General features: G+C 35.2%; 1 protein-coding gene across 1 annotated transcript in view; it reads left to right on the plus strand.

Moving 5' to 3' along the window:
• The window catches only part of DYNC1I1 (dynein cytoplasmic 1 intermediate chain 1), a 377,776-nt gene that overhangs the window by 187,355 nt on the left and 169,439 nt on the right, over positions 1 to 20,982 (plus strand). The gene's annotated exons all lie outside the window — the stretch shown is intronic.

Consider the following 20,982-nt stretch of genomic DNA (forward strand, 5'->3'; position numbering starts at 1 on the left):
GGTTACTCCTGGCTTTGTGCTCAGAAATCACTCCTAGTATGCTTGGGAAACCATGTGAGCTGTTCAGGATCAAACATAATTTGGCCGCGTGCAAGGAAATGTCCTACCTGCTGTGCTATTGCTCTGGCACCATGATTGTGTACTTTTTGGTAACTCCAAATTTTATTGTAAAGCAAACAATATATATAGATATATACTATACATAGTATATATAGATATACATATTAATATACCTGAATGTTTAAAGAGGTATGCTTGCTTTTAAAATTTTATAATGAAAGTAAAAAGTTCATTTTTTTATTATTCTTTTTATTGTATTATTATATTGTCTCTGGAAATGGAATTTAATCATATATTATAAGAGCAATTTAATAATAAAATCTGAATAAAGCATTTCAATTAAAATCGTAGCATTCTTTATGTATACTCAATATTCCTATTTTCATAAGAATTTAAAATTAATATTTTGCCACTCTTGAGTCTTTGAAACTCTCAGTGCTTGTGTATCTGGAGGCATTTCCTGATCAGTGCCCCAGTGGTGCTTTGGACCCTCCAAGGCCACATCTAATGGTTCTGGGGAATGGAGGTATGTAGTGCTAAGGAATGATCATGGGTCTCATGCATGTTAAACATGTACTCTACCCCTTTGAGGATATTTCTGACCCCACTTCAGTCTTTTTCTTTTTCACTAGTAAGCTTATGGTTTAGGGGTGATTTTTGGGTTTTTTTCTTTGTTTATTTTGGTTTTGGTATTTATCATTTTGTTTTGGGGCCACACCCAGATGTGCTCAGGGCTTATTCCTGGTCTGGCTCTCAGGAAACACTCCAAAAAGGCCACATAACGTGCTGGGGATAGAAGTTCTGTGACCATATGTAATGCAAGTACTTACCTGCTATAATATCTCTCTGGTCATGTAATTATTTATAATGGAAAATAATCAGGATCAACCAAATGAAAGAGAAAGTACAATATGCTAGAAGGGGTTATAATTTTTATGGCCTTCAAGTTAAATTCTTAACTTGTTAACAATCTCAAAGCTGTCATTCTTTTCTACTGATAGAAAAAGGAGAAATGCACTCAATTATCAATTAGTGATAGGAAATAGCCTATATAAAATATTATCTCAAATAATAAGTTTACTTCAGAATACCCTTGTTATATTTTATTAAAAATACTTTTGGAATTGGACAAGCTACTGAAGGATCAGATTAATACCAGTTATTTTTTTTTACATTAGTAATCAAGTGTTTTTGAACCAAGGAAACATAATGCAAATGAAACAAACACCAGGATTTTTATAGTGGAAATGTAAGGGCGGATTATGCTTGTTTTGTTTTTAGTGAGGTATTAATGTAATGTTTTTTTAAAAAAAAAAAAAAGCACCAAGGAATCAAAATATAGGATGCTATTTAAGGCAAAAGTTATTTTATCTAATCTGAACCATTTCATCTTAAATTAGAATGATTATATAAACACATCAACCTGATAATATGAGGTCCTGAAATAAACATATAAATAAATACAACCAAACACTTAAAATCCCACCTCCACAAACTCATCATTAGTTCCCTAAAAAAAGATGCAAGTCTGTCACAGTCTACCACATACTAAGTATGTTTTATATATATATATATATGTGTGTGTGTTATATATACATATATAATATATATACACACTACTAAGCTCTTGGCTTTATTGGCTTTTTCCTGGAATATGATAAAATAAACTGGCATAAAGAGTGAAAGTCCATGATACTTAGTAAATTTCTGAGCCTATACTGATTACTAAAATATTACAGAAAGGGGGCATGTGCAGTCTCTGTCCTCAGAGAATCTACATTTTGTTTGGGGTTGGGTGAATAAATAAGTTAACAAGAAAAATACAGAATATGTCAGATGAATAATGGTACTTTGGCAGAATAAACAGCAGAGTAAAAGAAGATAAAGTCAGGTGGAGGGACTTTACTCTTCCTTCCATCCCATACCACATACAGCATGTTATAACATTAAGACAGAGCCAGAAAAAAAGCAAATAAGATAGACCTGGCTTACTGAAGGGTATGCATCCAAGTAGACAATAACCCCTGTGTAGATATCCTTTTAAGATAACTTTGAAGACTGACTCACTTTAATTAATCTCTCAATTGAAGTTTCCTCTGTTGGGCAAAATGAAAATACTAATAGTACAGCAAAGGATTAATCACAATTATTAAGAAAAAAATGTGTAAAAGTCAAAGTACAAAGAGAACATTTATACCTTTCTTCTGAAAACACTTGTTAATGTTGACATTTGTGCATCTCTGTATCATTATAAACCTCTCCCTGGAAATATATTTGTCTTTTAAAAACTGTGGGATAATTATTAACAAATTATATTACAGAACAAACGAAGGCAACCTACTGTGCAATCCAGATTTGTAAAGTCTTTAATCCATTTTGTGAAATAGTTTTTCACGCTTAATATATATTTCTCAATTCCTGTTACAGAGCTAATCTTCAGTAGATGTCTGGTCTTGGGATAAGACATGCCCAAGATCACTACAAATCAGCTCCTTCCCATGGGTGTTGCTCACCTAAGAAAATCCATTCCCTGTAACTGGGGTGGGGCAGATTTCTCATCCTCACCAATCTCTCTCTAATTTCTTTTTAGTTAAATGGGCACAAAAACTAAAATAGCTTAAATATTCTAAGAGAGTAGAAGATTCCTAACAGGTATTTCCTCTGTGAAAAAGAAAAGAGGGAAAGTGGGCCAGAGCAATGGCACAGCAGTAGGCGTTTGCCTTGCACATGGCTGACCCAGGATGGACTGTGGTTTGATTCCCCAGCATCCCATATGGTCCCCCAAGCCAAGGGTGATTTATGAGTGCATAGCCAGGAGTAACCCTTGAGTGTCACCGTGTGGCCCCAAAACCAACCCCCCCCAAAAAAAGAGGAAAAGTAAAAGATTTAACCATCATGGCAAAGTTAATTATAGAAAATACAAACAATCATTTCCAAGTGCTTTACATTGTGTGTTTGGATCATGTTTCCATCTCCTCAAACCTTTGATAAAGTTCTCTACAATAAGAGTCTGACTTTTGGAAGATAACAGTCAAAAAAATAAAGAAAAACTATAACATTTGGGATAAGTAGTGCTGAGAGCCATGAGAAAGAATTTTACAAGGGAATGATAGAACCTGAGGAAGCAACTAACTCAGCAATTCTTTAATAGCAAATGGCAGCTCATTTCATATAGATGCCTTGTATCTTTATCCAGTCTGTAGGAAGATGATGTCATTATGTTTATACATATATATATTTATATAATTTTCTCATCTAGATAATAAAATCAACAAATTTCCATCTTTGTGGTTTCGTTTGTCTTTGCAACCTCACTCTGCATAGAACAGTACATAAAACTTTGTAGGAAAGTAAGAAAAAATTATGAGAAAAATCTTGAAAAACTTGGAGATTCTGAAAAAAAAGGAAAAGAAAAAGTTGGAGATTCTAGGGAAATAAATGAGGCCTGAATTTCAACAAAGATCAAATTTAGTAGTTCTGAAAGTCAAAAGCAAATTATGAGGATAAAACTGTTGTTTAAAAGTATGTATTTATATGTTTGTTTAGAAAATGTAACTCTGGGGGCTGGAGAGATAGCATGGAGGTAAGGCATTTGCCTTGCATGCAGAAGGTTAGTGGTTCAAATCCCGGCATCCCATAGGGTCCCCTGAGCCTGCCAGAAACGATTTTTGAGCATAGAGCCAGGAGTAAACCCTGAGCACTGCCAGGTATGACCCAAAAACCAAAAAAAAAACCAACTTGTAACTCTGAAGATGCCTTTTGGGGTATAAATCACACATATAAATCACATATATAAATATTTGGAATTTATACATTCACTCATGCAAGTATAACAGTCCTCAGAACACTATTAATGAACTGAATAGGGCCACTAAGAGATGAGGGAGAAAGAGGTGCACACACTTTCTGGAAACCCCATTTTGTGGGAGAGCCAATTTACTGCACATTTGTATGTTTGACTCTAAGTGGCCATTAACTTAAGCCTGACTCACCAGAGTAGCTGGCTTTTAATGAGGAATTGCCTTCCTGCAAAAAAATCCTTAAGATTGTTGAAAAAGGAGAAGGTATATCTTGGGGGAATGTTAGAACTGGTATATGGGATCTGTTCACTAACCTGAATTTACTTTAAATGTTGGTGCTCTCACCAATGAGAATTTAAAAGTTTTTGTTCTCATTCTACACGACTGCTAGAAAAAAGAGCTAGCAAATAAATGTAAAAGATGGAGATGTGTTTTGTTTTTCAACTCATTTCAATAAATATTCTTTGCCTTTAAGATGATTTATGATGTGGAATGTTTTTTCATGTGCCTTTTGTCCATCTGTATTTCTACTTTGAAGAAGTTTCTGTTCATATTTTCTACCATTTTTTTAAATTGGGTTAGATGGCTTTTGTCTTGTTAAGCTCTATATAACTTAGATATTAACTCCTTTTTAGGAGGATATTGGGTGAATAGTTCCTCTATTCCATGGGACACCTTTGGATCCTGGTCACCATTTCCTTCAAGTTTCAGAAGCTTCCATTTGCTTGGCTTTACGTTCAGAATCATGGAGTGTTCTACCTAAATTTTTCTCTATGTACCTTATGGTTTCAGGTCTGATTATATTAATGTCTTTAATTCTTTTTTATTTGACTTTTGTGAACACTGCTAAAAAGAGATATGAGTTAATTTATTGCATATAGTTGACAAGTTTTTCCAACATCACTTGTTGAATAGGCTTTTCTTGTTCCACTTCATATTTCTTACTCATATACCTGAGGATTTGTCTCAGTATATTCAAATTTATACTTCAATAAATATGGAGAGTACTATGCTGAGTGAAATTAGTCAAAGGGAAAGGAATACAATCTGTATAACAAGCTATATACAAAAGGGACCTATTACACTAGCAGTCCCGGGGCAAAAAGGGGAGATATGGGATGCTTGCTGGGTTCAGAGGTAGAGGGACAACACTGGTAGTGGGAATGGCCCTCATTCACTGTCACTATGTACATTAAATATAACTGTAAAAGACTTGTAACTCACATTGGTCACAATAATAATTACTTTTTTTTTAAAAAAAAAGTGAGAGGGTGGCTGGAGTGGTGGTGCAAGCGGTAAGGCATCTATCTGCCTTGCACGCACTAGCCTAGGACTGACCGAAGTTCGATCCCCCGGTGTCCCATATGGTCCCCCAAGCCAGGAGCGATTTCTGAACACATAACCAGGAGTAACCCTGTGCAGCACAGGATGTGGCCCCAGAAAAAACAACAAAAAAAAAAAAAAAGGAAGGGGGGAGTGGGATAGACAAAATAATTGCACTCATTTGTGCGATATTAAAAAAAATACATTGTATGGGACAGAAAGAAAGCATAGCGGCAGGGTATTTGCCTTGCATACAGCTGACCCAGGACAGAAGGTGGTTCGAATCCCGGCATCCCATATGGTCCCCTGAACCTTCTTGGCGCCATTTCTGAGCACAGAGCCAGGAATAACCTCTGAGTGCTTCCAGGTGTGGCCCTAAAATCAAACCAAACCAAATCAAACAAACAAAAAAAACATAGTATGGTAATAATACTCAAAGACAACAGAGATGAGGGCCAAGAGAATTCGATCATGGTAGAAAACTTGCCACAAAGAGACCCCTATGATAATGATAGCTGGAAATCTGGATAAGAATTTGATGCTGAGGGGCCGGAGAGATAGCATGGAGGTAAGGCGTTTGCCTTTCATGCAGGTCATCGGTTTGAATCCCGGCGTCCCATATGGTCCCCCGTGCCTGCCAGGAGCAATTTCTGAGCATGGAGCCAGGAATAACCCCTGAGAGCTGCCGGGTGTGACCCAAAAACCACACACACACACACACACACACACACACACACACACACACACACACACACAAGAATTTGATGCTGAAAGGAAGCAAAGTGATATTCATGATACCCATTCATTCTGAGCATGGAGCCAGGAGTAACCCCTGAGAGCTGCTGGGTGTGACCCAAAAACCACACACACACACACACACACACACACACACAAGAATTTGATGCTGAAAGGAAGCAAAGTGATATTCATGATACCCATTCATTAACTGTACTGCAAACAACAGTGCCTTAAAAAAGAAGGAGAGAGAGTCAGAAATAGAGAGACAAACAGAGAAAATAAAAATTTCTGCCATAGAGACAGGTGGTTAGAGAAGGATAGCAAGAAAACTAGAAATAGTACAGTGGTGAAGGATGGAATATTGTGTGACTGAAACTCAATCATGACCAGTTTTGTAACTGTTCATCTTATGGTAATTCAATTTAAAAATGTATTAAATAAAAAATAAAGTAAGCAACAAAATCTCTTTAAGAATTCCAGGAAAATTTTGATGGGTAGCATATATATATATATATATATATATATATATATATATATATATATATATATACACACACACACACACAAATGTCAATAAACAGATTTTTTAAAAATACTGTTTGCCCTTAAAACTTCACATCTATCATAATGAAGTAAAAGTTCAGATTGAGAAAGATCATCTACTACAAAAATTGCTAACTTGTTTGCTTTTCTTTTGGTATAAAGATAATAAAGAGGGGCTGGAGAAATAGCATGGAGATAAGGCATTTGTCTTGCATGCAGAAGGTCGGTGGTTTGAATCCCGGCATCCCATATGGTCCCCTGAGCCCGCCAGGAGTGATTTCTGATCTTGGAGCCAGGAGTAACCCCTGAGTGCTGCCGGGTGTGACCCAAAAAAAAAAAAAAAAACCCAAAAACCAAACCAAACAAGATAATAAAGAGCTTTAATTATCAATATTTCAGATTTCTTTTTCAGCAGTCTTATCAACAAAATCTTTTAATGGGTAGATTTTAAGTCCTGGACTTTCATATGTCAATTCACTCTGATTTGTTTTTTCCCCAGTACTCTTGATAAATGTTTCATCAAACTCCTGAGCAACTTAATACATTCTTATACAAAGGCATTCCTCACTGAAAAAATGAGGAAATGGTTACTTAGAAAGCAATGGGACTCTGTGAAGCTTTTATATGTCTAAAACAACTTCTATTGAAAGACTATCAGGGATATGTAACAATACACACTTGCCATATATTGAATAAAAATATGTCATTACTTATCATTCTTCAGGCATTTCGAAAACATTATGAATTTTTTTGCTTCGGTTCCATTTTGTTGTTTAGTTTGAGGGTATTTTGTTTGATTGCTTACTCGTTTTGTTCATGCACATCAATGGATTTCTGTTGACTGATTCACATTTACTTTTTCTCCTTTTGTCTAAAGAATATTCGTTAGTGCAGAAAACAATAAACAGAAGAGTATGATGTGAAGCTGGAACGATAGCACAGCAGTTAGAGCATTTCCCTTGCAATGCAGCTGACTTGGGTTCAATCTTCAGCATCCCACATAGTCCCCGGAGTTTTCCAGGAATAATTTCTGAGTGCAAACCTAGGAGTAACCACTGAGCACCACTGGGTGTGGCTCAAAAACCAAAGACAAACAAAAGTATACTATGATGATTCTATTCAACATATGCCATTGGTTATTTTACTCATATAGATAACATTTATTGCCAGCACAAAAAAAAAAAAAGGTGAACCATGAGTTGTTGTTTTTTATGCCCTATGCAACTTTCACAGAGCACTTGACAAAAATGAATTGACAATCAGCAGATGAACAGTGGGTCAGTAGGTCATAGTCAAACAAGAGTCAAAGGGAGGCTTGAAGAGCAGTGTTAGGGTGAATTGGAGAAAAAGCAATTACAGCTACTTAATAAAAAAAAATACAGAGCAGGGCCCATGATCAGCCTAGAAACACCTACAAAATAATGAAAATAAGGATGAAGCAACTATCAATAAAGAACATAAAAGTTAGTCTCACAGAGAATAATTGTGATACAATGAAGATTTCAAGCACCTTGACTTCAAGGCATCTGAAGAAGTCATGACCTGTTGTGGGGTTTCACTGTGATCTTTAGGCTTTTGTTTTCTTGAGACAAGTCTCTGAACTCTTCAAAACAAAGTGGTCTTTTGAGCCAACAATGCACAGAGGTTAATACAATAGATCAGTATATTTTGTAACAATGATTACACCTTTTAAAGTTTTTATAAATAGCTCTTTACTATTAATATTATTTTCTGCTCAGTAGTCGCTCCAGTTCCAAATATTTTGTGATATAATTGAAATTGATTTTTTCCTAAGCAGCACATTCAATATTCTTCCGTGAGGCTGCAGCTCTCCTCCCTACTCCACCCTCAAATCTGTGGCAAAGAAAAATGGAGTTCATTCCATTTTTTTCTAAATATAGTGTTGGGTTTTCTTTTTCACAAAACCGACAAGGCTTTAAAGGTCACAGCAGTATTTATGAAGGCAGTGACGTGTGACAGAAGAGTATTTACAACTATGATAAAGTATTGATCCAGCTGAGGATCAGTTTGGATATTCTTGGGGTTCTTGCAAGTTTGCTTGGGACCTGAGTTTTCTGTTTCTTTCTTCATCACCTCTCTTCATCACTGTTACTGTTTAAACAATATATCCAATGGAACCTTTTTATTAGAGGTTAAGCTTAAAATGTCTTTTCTTATGGCATAATCCTAAACTCATGCCTTACCCACTTTTCAAATGTCTGCACCTCATGAAATAAGAACGAAATCTTCCTGTGACACCATATCTTCTCAAGTGGGAGGACTACACGCCTACATGGCAGATTTTCTCTGTGTTGTGGTATTTGTGCAGCAAAGAGCTGCACTTCTGAGGGCTTTCTTGTGTAAGCGCTTTCATGCCTCTCGCCTTGGAGACAGCACCTAGACTTTCAGCCAACTGGAGATCAGGAAGAACCCACCCTGATGCTTCTTTTCTGGATATATTTTCTGTGGTTCTCCACAGCCTCATGGAACTTATTCCTTTCAGTCTCCCTCAGAATAATTTTTGTTTCATTATTTGCAGATGAGGGAGGCTGATTGACAAATAGAGTATGATCTTTTTTATTTAATAAGCTTTTGGTCAAAGCTTGACTGATTCCAAAATGTGTGCTCTGGGCTCCAACTAAATGAGTCTGATAATGAAGCCTAACACTTTTATTATGTCCTCCCTTTTTATTTCCCTATTTCATTAGCCCTTTTCCTCTTCTCTTCCTTTTATTTTCTATGTGTTAAGGCTGGTTCCCCTGAGCTGCTCATTTATGATTTTCTCAGGGTAGAATCTTTTCGTCCTTCTAACTCTCAGATTTGTTCTAAATCATTGTTAATGCATTTATCCTTTCTGACATAAGGTGGTAGATTTTTTTTTAGCTTATATTTTCCTCCCCCTTCGAAACGCCCCTCCTTCACTAATGGTGGAGAGTGACAACTAGTGATTACAGGAATCTTGAAAATGCCACTGGGAACTTGACAAGAGGTGCCTCATCAAGATGAAGGCATGCATTCAAGCCAGGATCTCCCCATGTCCTCCATTCCTTTTATTCCCACTTTATTAGTAAAGCTGAAGTAACTCCTTTCTACTTTCTGACCTGCAGTTTCTAGCTGAAAAACTTAAGAAATTCAAAGGCACATAGCCCTCCTTGGGGCTTTTAGGTTTCTCTTCCCACTTTTAGTCTCTTTTGAAGTGAACACTATCTCTGTACCAGGCAAAAAATAATTAAATAAAAAACTTTTCATGTAAATGTAGAAGTAAAATTTGTAGGAGCTGAATAATAAGCTTAAAGAAAAAACAAAGATGTTGATTTATTTCCATTATGATCCTGTTTCCTTTCCTGCCCTTCCTCTGACATTATTCATATCAAGTTGTGTTTTTTGTCCTTAATCATTTTTGGACTTGCTGAAGTGTGTCTGTGAGTTCACAGTGGAACTTAGGGAATGACAAATAGATACTTGAGGTTTGTCCAGGATAGTTTTTAAAGTCAGATAACAGATCTCTGCTGGTCTCCTTGGAATTGTATAATACAGGTCAAAGCAGTAGTAGTTTTCATTAGCATCGTTATGAATTGTAATGGCTAGCTCATGTCTTAAGTTCACTCATTCACTCATCCAGTATTTAATTTGCATCTATGATGTTTCTGTTCTAGCTACAGAAAAGAAATGTCCTTTCATACTTTTATGTTCTGGACTATATTTTTATATGTCTTAGATATCAGCCACTTTTATAAATGATTCTGGCATCTTGTAGTATTGGAATGATGAATGCATAAAACTGTAATTAACAATATTGAAAAACACAGTACTTAAATAAAAATAGGGAAAAAACTAAGAATCTATGAGCAAACAGGGAAGAAAAAGTCCAAAACTTTTAGTGACTGCAAATATCCTGTTTGATTTTATACATTTTTGCATTTTTGTTTTGTTTTGTTTTTTTGGATCACACCCAGCTATTTAGTGTCAGAGTGTTACAACCACACTCAGGGGTTATTCCTGGCTTTTCACTCACGGGTCACTTCTGGCATTGCTCCAGGAACCATATGGGATGATGGTGGTCAAACTTGAGTGGGCCACATGCAAGGCTAACACTACCCTCCTGAGCTACTGCTCAGGCCTCAGATTTTGTACACTTTTACAATTTTTAAAAAGAAACATGCTTTAAAACTAAACTAAAATACTTTGTCTCTTAAAAGAGTCTTTTACAGAACATATTTTACTTTCTCTCCACTCTCTCTCCCCCGTTTAAAAAAGGAAAGAAAGAAAAAAGAAACATGTTTGGATATTCACCACCTGGTTATGGTTAGTTCTTTATTTTAAAATCACTTTCAAAACAGATCAGACATTACACTGTTAAAAACAATTTTCACTGTAGGTATTGAATATCATACTGTGCTTGTAGTAATAACTGATAGATATCTAGAATAATCTTCAATAGGACTGAAACTATAAAGAACTGTCAATCACCGAATTTAACTTTAAACACAGATGATTTGAATTCATGTTAGCAGTGTGAGAAAGCCAAGAAGATGGAATAGTGCTGGTTGGAGAAAAGATGATAGTGTTACCTCTGCAGTTTGCCTTTCTTGCTGGTTGTTTCAGTCACTAAATCAAGGCAAAGTTTATGAAAAGCCTGTGGCTAGGGTCTCAAACTCTTAGTTCCTGCTGAGATTTTCCTATTGTAAATCTGCTGTCAGAAGTAAGTGCTGTACTTGTGACTTAATTCTATGCAGGTACAAACACCTTGGCTCAACCAACACTTTGGCCAGGAGGCCCTGCCTGTCTTGAGAACTGCAGAGATCTCATTAACCTGAGCTGTTATGAAGAAAAAGCTCTCAGGCAGTCATTCACTGCATGGCAATAGCTCTGTGGAGGTTGAAAGAAAACATGAACTCCCAAAGCAGTCAAAGGGTTAGAATATTGTAGGCTGGCTAGTGCAGAATGGGAGGAGGGATGCGTAGTTTGTGATTCAAAGTCATTATCCCTGAGAAAGAGGTAACTTCATTTTTTAATGTCTTCCTTACCATCACTTTTTATTTTAAAAAACATTATTAAATAACTATGAAATACAGAGTTTAAAAAGTTGTTGATAGTTGAATTGCAGACTTGCTATGGTCTAACACCTATCCCTTGAACAGTGTTCAATTCCTGATACCATTTTCTACAGTTACCCTCCTGTCCCCCTATCTCCAGCCCACCTCTATAGAAGAGACTTTTCTTCCTCTCTGTCTCCCTCTCTCTCTCTCTGTCTGCCCATCTCTGTCTCACTCTCATACACAGACACACACACACTCTGTCATCCACCATTTCATTTTTTAAATTATTTTAATGTATGTCGATTGCTGTCATCATTACTTAGATGTGTACAGGACCTACTAAAATAATGAAATCTCTAAATTCAAAATAATTGAAGCAAATGAACTTCAAATATAAGTTAAATTTGAACTACTTTAAGTGCCCAGTTCTATGTAGCTGAAGTTATTGTATTAGAAAGCCTAGATAAATTATTTCTATTATCATAGAAATTTCTGTTGAACAGTACAAGTATGCTAATATTTGTAGACATCTCTTGATTGTTGGATGCTTGATACCTTTTTATTACCAGGTAATAAGAGCAGAATGCTAAAATTTATACATATTTCCAGTTTGAATAGTAAGCCTTGTCTTCTTGATATAAATATATGGATTAATACATTTAAATATATTTAATGTCTTTGATTACATGTCAGTTCAATGCAACATATATTTCCTGATGAGTCCAGTCTCCAAATTTTTGGTTACTAATTGATAATGGAATGAGTAAAGAAATAGAGTAAAAATTTAAGTATTTTTATAGATCAATATTGCTGTGGGTTTTCTATTCAAATTAATTGTATTTTATGTTTGTAATCAAGGTGCTTAAGTAAAGATATTATTAAAAACATATTGATTTATTTTATAATACTATGCAACAGAGCAGAATTTTTAAATACAAAGCTAGTCATATAAAGACACAAAGATATAGAACTTTCTCATTATTGGAGATACATTTATCAGCTTACGAGCATACAGGGCTAGCTTATATAGTACTAAAAGCTCAATTCTGAGTAATGAATTATTAAATTAATTATTATTTGGTATGACTATGAACAAAACCCACAGTCATTTTCTCATTTACTCTTCAGTAGCAGGAAAAATTTTAGTTTCAAGTGCTTCTTTTCTACATCTTTAGCTAAACTAATTCTGCACAACATTTTTGATACTTGACCCCTCTCTATGACTTTTGACCAATATAAAGATGAGTATATGTTATTAGGAATAATTTAATACTGTTTTTATATATGGAAAATTGTATATTATATAATAAAATAGCTGCAATTGGAAAATATTACCATATTTGAATTGAAAATGTAATACATTATTGAATCTCAGCATAACATTCCCCTGTAATAATAACTGATACCCAATAATAGTAGTATCCTCAGAGCTATTTTAACTTTATCCTTAAGTAGTTGGTCACATTTCAATGCACAAAAAACATAAAGTACTTATGTACTTATGGAGACTATATAATCTCAGTATCTGAGTTACTACCTAAAGACTATGAAATATTACATGTTTTTTGTAAAGTAATATTACTAGCTTCTCTGAGTAAATAACTCCTCTGACAGAAATTTTAGTTAGTCACATTTATCTCCCTTGTCTTGAGCAATGAATATTCGATAAAATTTTCCCTCTAACTGACTATTGGAACTCTAGTGCTGTATTAAAGCAAGCATATTTAATAGTAAAGCCAGTCATTCTGTCATTTAATGATACCATGTCACTGCTTTGACACTTCTTCAACTGGCTATTTTATATCCTGATTAAATTGAATTTATTTGGGGGGAGGTGTTTTAGTTGGATCATACCCAGAATTGTTCTCCACTTGCTCCTGATTTTCTGCTCTTGGCTGTATTTAAGGTACCATACACCATGCCAGGGTGTACCATACACCAATACGGGCCACATGCAAGCTAGCATCTTTCCACTGTCCTATCTCTCTAGCCCAGTTCTACTGAATTTAAATTTCACCTAGGTCAAGACTTTATATATAACCAGAAAAACTTTATTCTGAGATCTAAAATAATCCTAATGGATTTCTTTAGTGTCAACAAAATATACAAATGATTATAAAATACTATACTGTTAAATAATACTGAAACTTTTATTACTGAAATATCACTACCAGAATTTAGCTAATATTTCTTGAAATTTTGGTAAATTTGTGACTATCAGGAAGGTGGGCCTTGCCACTGATAATATCAGAATGAGTAGAATCTTTGTAAAAATTTAGAATTGAAAAAGAAATCTTAGAATTATTTTCTTCTTTCCACCTTCTACCCCATCATTTTTTACATCCCATTACTTTTCCTAAAGTCATATTCCATCTTAAATAAACATTGTTTAAGTTGTTTTCTCTCTGACAACTGAACTGCCCCACTAGCTCAGTTTTACTCATATTACGCATCACTTCTCTGGATTTTGTTTGGGACTTCTTGACTGGGGAGTCTACTATTTGAGAAAGTAAGAGGCTAAGTCTCTACAGAAGTGAAAATTCGCTCTGCCCACTAATAAGCATATGTTGGTGGGGAAAATCCACTCGACCACCACCATCATGATGAAAACTCCAAGGTCAAGGTTGTCCCCTGATAAAACAAGGTCATTTTAGTTTAGATAATAAGGGCTACAAACATGTACCGAAAGTAAGAAATGGCCTGCTAGAGCAGAACTTGAGATTGTCATGACTTAATACTATACATTAAAGGTATTTATTGATTACTTCACATCCTATGAAAATATGAAATATCCTTATGAAAATAATCTGGCCTAAATAATGATTTTTGTGTTGGGGGAGCAGGAGGAAGAAGTGATGCCAAACTAATAAATAAGCCAAACCACTGGCAGTAACATGAATTTTGACCTTTAGTAGTTTAAAGAGTACTAAAGACAGAAACCTCAAATGATAAATGCCTTGGTTGCTGCACACAGGGAAGAAACAGGAAATTAAAACATAGAAGAGGGGAAGTTTTCTAGGGAGTTTTATTTATTTATTTATTTATTTATTGTTTAAGATATGGAGCTATGAAGCAATCAAAGTTCCTGTGAGCAGAGAAACAATGTGTATGAAGACTCAGAGGGATGAAGTAGTATAATATGGCAAGCTGTGAGAGTTTCTGAATGACCAGGCAAAGGGGTCCCGTAGAAAATAAAAAATAAAAATATATGAAAGTATCAGAGTCAAATATTGAAGAGTTTTCAGTGCTGATTCTAAAGCTATTACAAAAGAATTTTAACCAGAATTGAACCTAGCCTTTTAGCATGTCCTTGTAAGCATTAATGCAACACATAGATCAAAAAGAAAAACAACAACAAACAAAAACAGAAACAATTAGCAAAAGATTCCAGTTAAGAGGCAGCAACAATATTTTAGGAGGAAATGTACATGGTGCATATGAAGTCCAGGGCAATTACTTAAGGGAAAGGAGAATAAGAAGTCTTTAGAAACTAAAAAGATCGCTTCTGTTAGTGGATTGTATATGAGGACTTGCCATATATAGCACATGAGGGAAATAGTGCCTGGAAAATCAGTATTTGGGAGATGAGGAATTAAGCTCGAGTTGGCCATACTCAGGACAAACACCTTAAACTGCGTACTATCTCTCATTTGAGAAATAGCACAAAATTAACTAGTTTTAACTTTCTAAGCCTTAGTTAAATGAAGGCTGATAATTGTATTTATTTGGCAGGTTATCATGGTAATTAAACCTTTAATTATTATTAAATGATTAAAGAAAGTAAATGGCTAGGAAGAGCTATGCAGGACATTTAATAAATGCACAATTAATGTTAGAAAGTTAAGAAATACCCTAGGTAATGATTTATCTCGTGCCTTGCATATAACCAACACTAATTTGATAGCAAGAAATACATAGGCCCCCCCCAAGCATCACCAAAGTGATCTGTGAACACAGAGATAGGAGTAATCCTGAATATTGCTAGTGTAGCATAACATTCCTCCCCTAACCCCAATATATCCCAATAGAGTTAGAAAGTTATGCAGTGCAGTATTTCTAAGCCAAGAAAATCCAGCTTTATGGTTTTTACATCTAACCATTTCAGTATTTTACACCTAACCAATCTACTGCTCCTTTTGACAAAAAACACAGATTAGACAGTTGTAGTATATCTACACCAGGGGTATGAGGTGATATAAGGACTAAAACAAAAACAAACAAACAAAACAAAAACAGGTTACGGTTAGATCACAAAGCATTTTGCTTTCTTTTGGGTTTATGGGCTACACTTGGTGCAGTGGCTGGACAGTATTCTCAAATCTAATCGATGCATGGGAGTCACTTCTAGTAGTGCTCTGGGAAACATGCCGTATTGAGTGATGTACCTGGGCCTTTAGCATGCAGAGCACAGTTTGCCTATGCTCAAGATGTTGAGCTATATGTCCAGCCCCATAGAACATTTTTTATGTCAGCCTATCAAATCTCATCTTTCGCTGGATAGAGAAATAAGGAGATTCTGAAATTTTAAGTGAGTGGATGGCAGGTCCTATTTTCATTTTAGAATAACATTGAAAAACAATGTGGAAGGGATGAACTAATACTCTGAAAGGAGATGAGACAAAAATGTCTACCACCCTTTTCTTTTTTGTTGTTTTCCTCTTAACTGTATATAGAAAATGCAATTTACCAATTTGATTTGCTGGCTTCCAAGAAAGGTTTTTTAGTGATAGAAACTTTAGGTGTTCAAACTGTTGCATCATGAAATACATTTTTCTCTCAGTTAGTCCCCACAGCTGCTATAATTTGGATACAGAAGGTTTCATTTTGCCTTAAAAGGCCAACACTCTAGTATATTCAACAGGAAAGGAAGTGCCTCTGCAGATGGATAGGAGTAGCCAAGCCTGTGGAACCACAGTAGGCTCTGGTCCAGATAGTAAACCCCATTCAGCATCGTCTAGACCTGTTTAAGTGATTTGGTCTAATTAGTCTGTTCAACAGAATATTCAGATTCTAATAGTGCATAGTTACACTTACAAACTTTTCTCTGCCAAGCATGGGCTCATGAAGTGAGAATTTGATGGCCCGCAATGGCTTGGCTAGAAGCCAAGGAGGTGCTTTAATGACTTTGTATAATTTAATGACTGGATTCAGAAAAAAAAATTGGATTAGAAGAGAATAAATAAATAAATAGCAATATTGACAGGTAAAGTCTGATATGTGTATGTCAGATAATCCTCTGCTAAAACACATTTCTGTTGCAAATTTAATTGGAATCTGGGCCTTTCTTGTCTTTGTGCATGGAGGCAACTCTGAAGAGACTCTAAAATTCTGAATTCCCATTCAAGATCTTCCATTAGTTGGCTTTGTGAACTTCAATTTCTTTTCTTTTCTTTTCTTTTTTGTTTTTTTGTTTTTTTGGGCCACACCTGGCGGTGCTCAGGGGTTACTCCTGGCTGTCTGCTCAGAAATAGCTCCTGGCAGGCACGGGGGACCATTTGGGACACCGGGATTCGAACCAACCACCTTTGGTCCTGGATCGGCTGCTTGCAAGGCAAACACCGCTGTGCTATCTCTCCAGGCCCGGACTTCAATTTCTTATAGTCACAATCCTCTTTGTAAAATCATCCAATACACTGTATCTCCATAACTGTCTTTTTTATTGAGTACAGAGACCACTCCAGGGTGGGGCAGTAAAGACAGATTGCTCAGGCTATCCTAAGCCAGTTCCACCCAGGTTTACAAGTAAAATAATCTCTGTTTTGAGGTAAATCCAAGTTGTAAACAAACAAAGGAACCAGGGTTGATCTTTGTATTAGGTGAAATAAGGTATAATCTAATAATTAAGTGACAATACCACTGGTGAAGTGGGACGGTATTTTTTTATGACTGAAACCCAATTACAAACATGTTTGTAATCATGATGCTTAAATAAAGATATAATTTTAAAAAAAAAGAAAGGAAGGAAAAAGGAAGGAAATGGGAGTAAAAAGTTAAAATGATTCCCTCTTACCTATCTTATTCTCTTTTTATTCTATATATGCATCATGCTATATGATAAATATTTTATCATTCACTCTCACAATACTTCCATAGCTGCCTCTATGAGTATTTTCAACTGTACTTTTTTGTGATTATGCACTTAGGTAAATGCTCCAGTGATAAAAATAAAATCTTCCCTATATGATAGATATGACTTTTGGAAGGTTGGGCTGAAATTATGCCAATCTCTAGTGGTGCTCAAGGGCTCAAAGGCTCCCAGACCTGTGCTCAAGAATGTTAGAACTCAGGTAAGATCAGTACTCAAAGAACAATATGTAATACCAGGGAGCAAACTGGTGTCAGTTGCAAGAAAAACAGGTGTTTAAACTCCTGATTCATCTCTTCAGTTTCAAGACAATATTTTAAAACTTTCTGCAAAAGTGATCAGGGGCAGGAGTAACAATTCACATCTCTAATAGAAAAAAATCTGTTCCATTACAGTAACTTGTTCAGATTATTTTTGTCACGTTTTGATTCTCTCTTTTTTTTAAATTGTAAGTACCATAGTTTACAATATCTTTCATGATAAGTTTTGATTATTATTTTATCGTTGGTCTATATGAAAATTGCATTATTGCTTGTGCTAAAATTGCAACCTATTCAGTATATGGATACCAGATAATTTTAAATGTACCCTACCTCCTGTTCTCTCTGCTCTATCAAAACCCATGACTTTCATACAGTTTCCAAGCTATCTAGAGTATTTTATTTTTCTTCGTATCTTGCCACCATTCTGGTCCCTTGTTTTCTTCTCACAAAGGTATACTTCACTTTTTTTTCAAATGTGTGTTTATTTATATTCTCATGACCTCATACCTTGCTTCATTGTGTATCTAGATTGATTCAAGTCAGAAGATTGGTTTTATAAACTAATAACTGGGCTAAGAGTAAGAATATAAAGAGATATCAGTACCTGATTTATTGCCCTGTACTATGTGCTGTTTGAGAAGGAATGCAACAGGAGCTTAGATGATAATGGTACTAATATAGTTTCCCCTGCCCATTATATTCTTATTTGTATTTTAAAGCCAATTTATGTTTACTGTAAGCCCTGGCTTTGCTTGAATGCCTGTCTAGTGACCCACAGTTTATACACTCTTTAATTCCAATAGCAGTTCAGAGTCTGCCCCACTCAACTTGAAACTATAATTCTGAATTCTTTTGTTTGAACTATACTACAACCCAGAAACAGTTGTCTCTCTGGACATTTCCAGAACCCTTTTATTTCTGAGTCCTATCTGGAAAACTTCTCTTTCCTATTGCACAACTTTATTCATATTTGCATATATCTATTGTTGGTTGGGCTACTGAACTTCAAGATGTAATTATTATATAATTATTGTAATGTAATTATTATTGATATTTCTGTACCTTAATAAATAATACTTTATGGCTTCTCCAGTTATTTTATATAACTTTGTTGTTTGAATTACTCAGTGGATTCCTTGGTTTAAAAATCATAAAGTAATTGTTAAAAAGTTCAGAAACCTATCTTTTTCACTTTATGTCTATAGTTAATGAAGGAAGTCATGTTTTTTTCAGTGCAACTAGTGGAGTAAAATTGGTAGACATCAAAATTTCTAATGGGTAAATATATTTTCTGGGTCATGACAGTGCTAAGAAACCAAGGAGATCTAAGCCCTTTAATAGCATTAGGAGTAATGTGCATTTTAACTCTTCTCAACAGTATCAAATAGATCAAACAGTAAATGTGTATGAATCTAATTAGGTATTTGTCCTCTATATAAGGCCTTCCACTGTCTGCTGTATTGAAGGAGATATTCATTGGCATTTATTACATATATCTTTCTATTAAGCATTCATACACATTCTTTTATTTACTTGGAATAAAATAATATTGGGATGATATTCTACATTTCCAACTTTACATCCTAATCTAGATCTCACATTTCTTTTTTTTTAATTTCTTTATTTTCTGTTTTTTTGGGCCACACCTGGAGGTGCTTAGGGGTTACTCCTGGCTCCAAGGTCAGAAATTGTTCCCAGTAGGCTCAAGGGCATATGAAATGCCAGGCATTGAACCCGGGTCTGTCCTGGGTTGGCCATGTGCAAGGCAAACGCCCTACCACTGTGCTATCACTCCAGCTCCTAGATCCCACATTTCTTAAGTCCTAACTCAAATAAAACTCCATGTAAAATCCATTTACTTTTATCCTTTATCCTCATACTTCCCCTGCAAGAAGTTAACTGCATACTTGTTGAAATCCCATAACCTATCTTCCAGGCATTTTCTTTCTCTAGATATTTAATGTCAGTTGTAGTTTCTCTAGCCAAAGACCTAACTCTTCAAGTTTAGAATCTCTAAATTTGTTTCTGTGGCTCCCATAAAATATAGCCTATGTCTTGCTCATTGTAGATATTCATGATCATCTATTCAATTATGATGAATAGAAGAATTACAATTGAAGGGGCAACTAGGCTGGATGAGGACAACCAAAATGAAACTGAGATAGCTGAAAACAAAGAAAAACCCAGAGCTGCATGTTCCAACCACTAGACTTTATTTTTTCATTCTGAATAAGACAATAGTAGCCAATGCCTTTTCTGTCATGGTTTTATTTTCAAGCTCACTCACACTTTGCTTTTGAAGTGAAATCTCTCCTAGTACAACTGAAGTTGTTCTGTTTGGAAGGACATTCCGTAAAAAGCTATGCAGTCTCTGGTGAGGTGCTTCTCAACTTATTCACTGGCTATTCAAATTCTTTTCACTAAGTAAGTGTCTCTCCAACATAAAAAATGAAGAAAAGCACCTTGTCTGTCTAGACTGACCAGAAAGTAAAAACAAGGGGGTACTTTGAAATCTGTGATCTGACCACAACTTAGAGTTGTACTTAGTCCAAGTAACTGGAAAATCAGTTTCTTGGATTAGACAAATTCTTCCCTAAGACTCTCAAACTTTTAACTTTCTTCTCTCATAATTAATAGAAAATTATTACGTAGACAGACAAGTGACTCCATACTTGAGCCAATAGGAAAACTTGATGTTAAAACCAGGGGAAATAAGTTAGCCTCAAATTAAATTGCTAATGCCAGGATAAAAGCAAACAAATGTGCTAATGATCTTTTTGTGAATTAGACTGTTATAAATTTTGATATATTCCTAGATTAAAAAATCAGTTCTCTCTGGCCTGAGTAAAGAATACAATATTTTTAAATGAAAGTCAGCAAAATGAACACTCAGAGTATCTTATTTTTATTTTCTATAGAATAAAAATGTGAAAGAATAAGTGCCACTCCAAGAAATAATATCTGTGTGCAGGAATATGCTGATTTTCCTGAGAAAAACAGCCATGACTCTGTTGGCCTATGTCATTGTTTAGGTGTCGGTTGCAAGATCTAGTACTGCTTTGTTGTTATTTTTTCAGTATAGTTTTATTATCATACAAAAAAATTTATTTCTACCAAATATACACCAAATT

This window comes from Suncus etruscus, chromosome 1 (assembly GCF_024139225.1).
Source record: "Suncus etruscus isolate mSunEtr1 chromosome 1, mSunEtr1.pri.cur, whole genome shotgun sequence".
Classification (NCBI taxonomy): Eukaryota; Metazoa; Chordata; class Mammalia; order Eulipotyphla; family Soricidae; genus Suncus; species Suncus etruscus.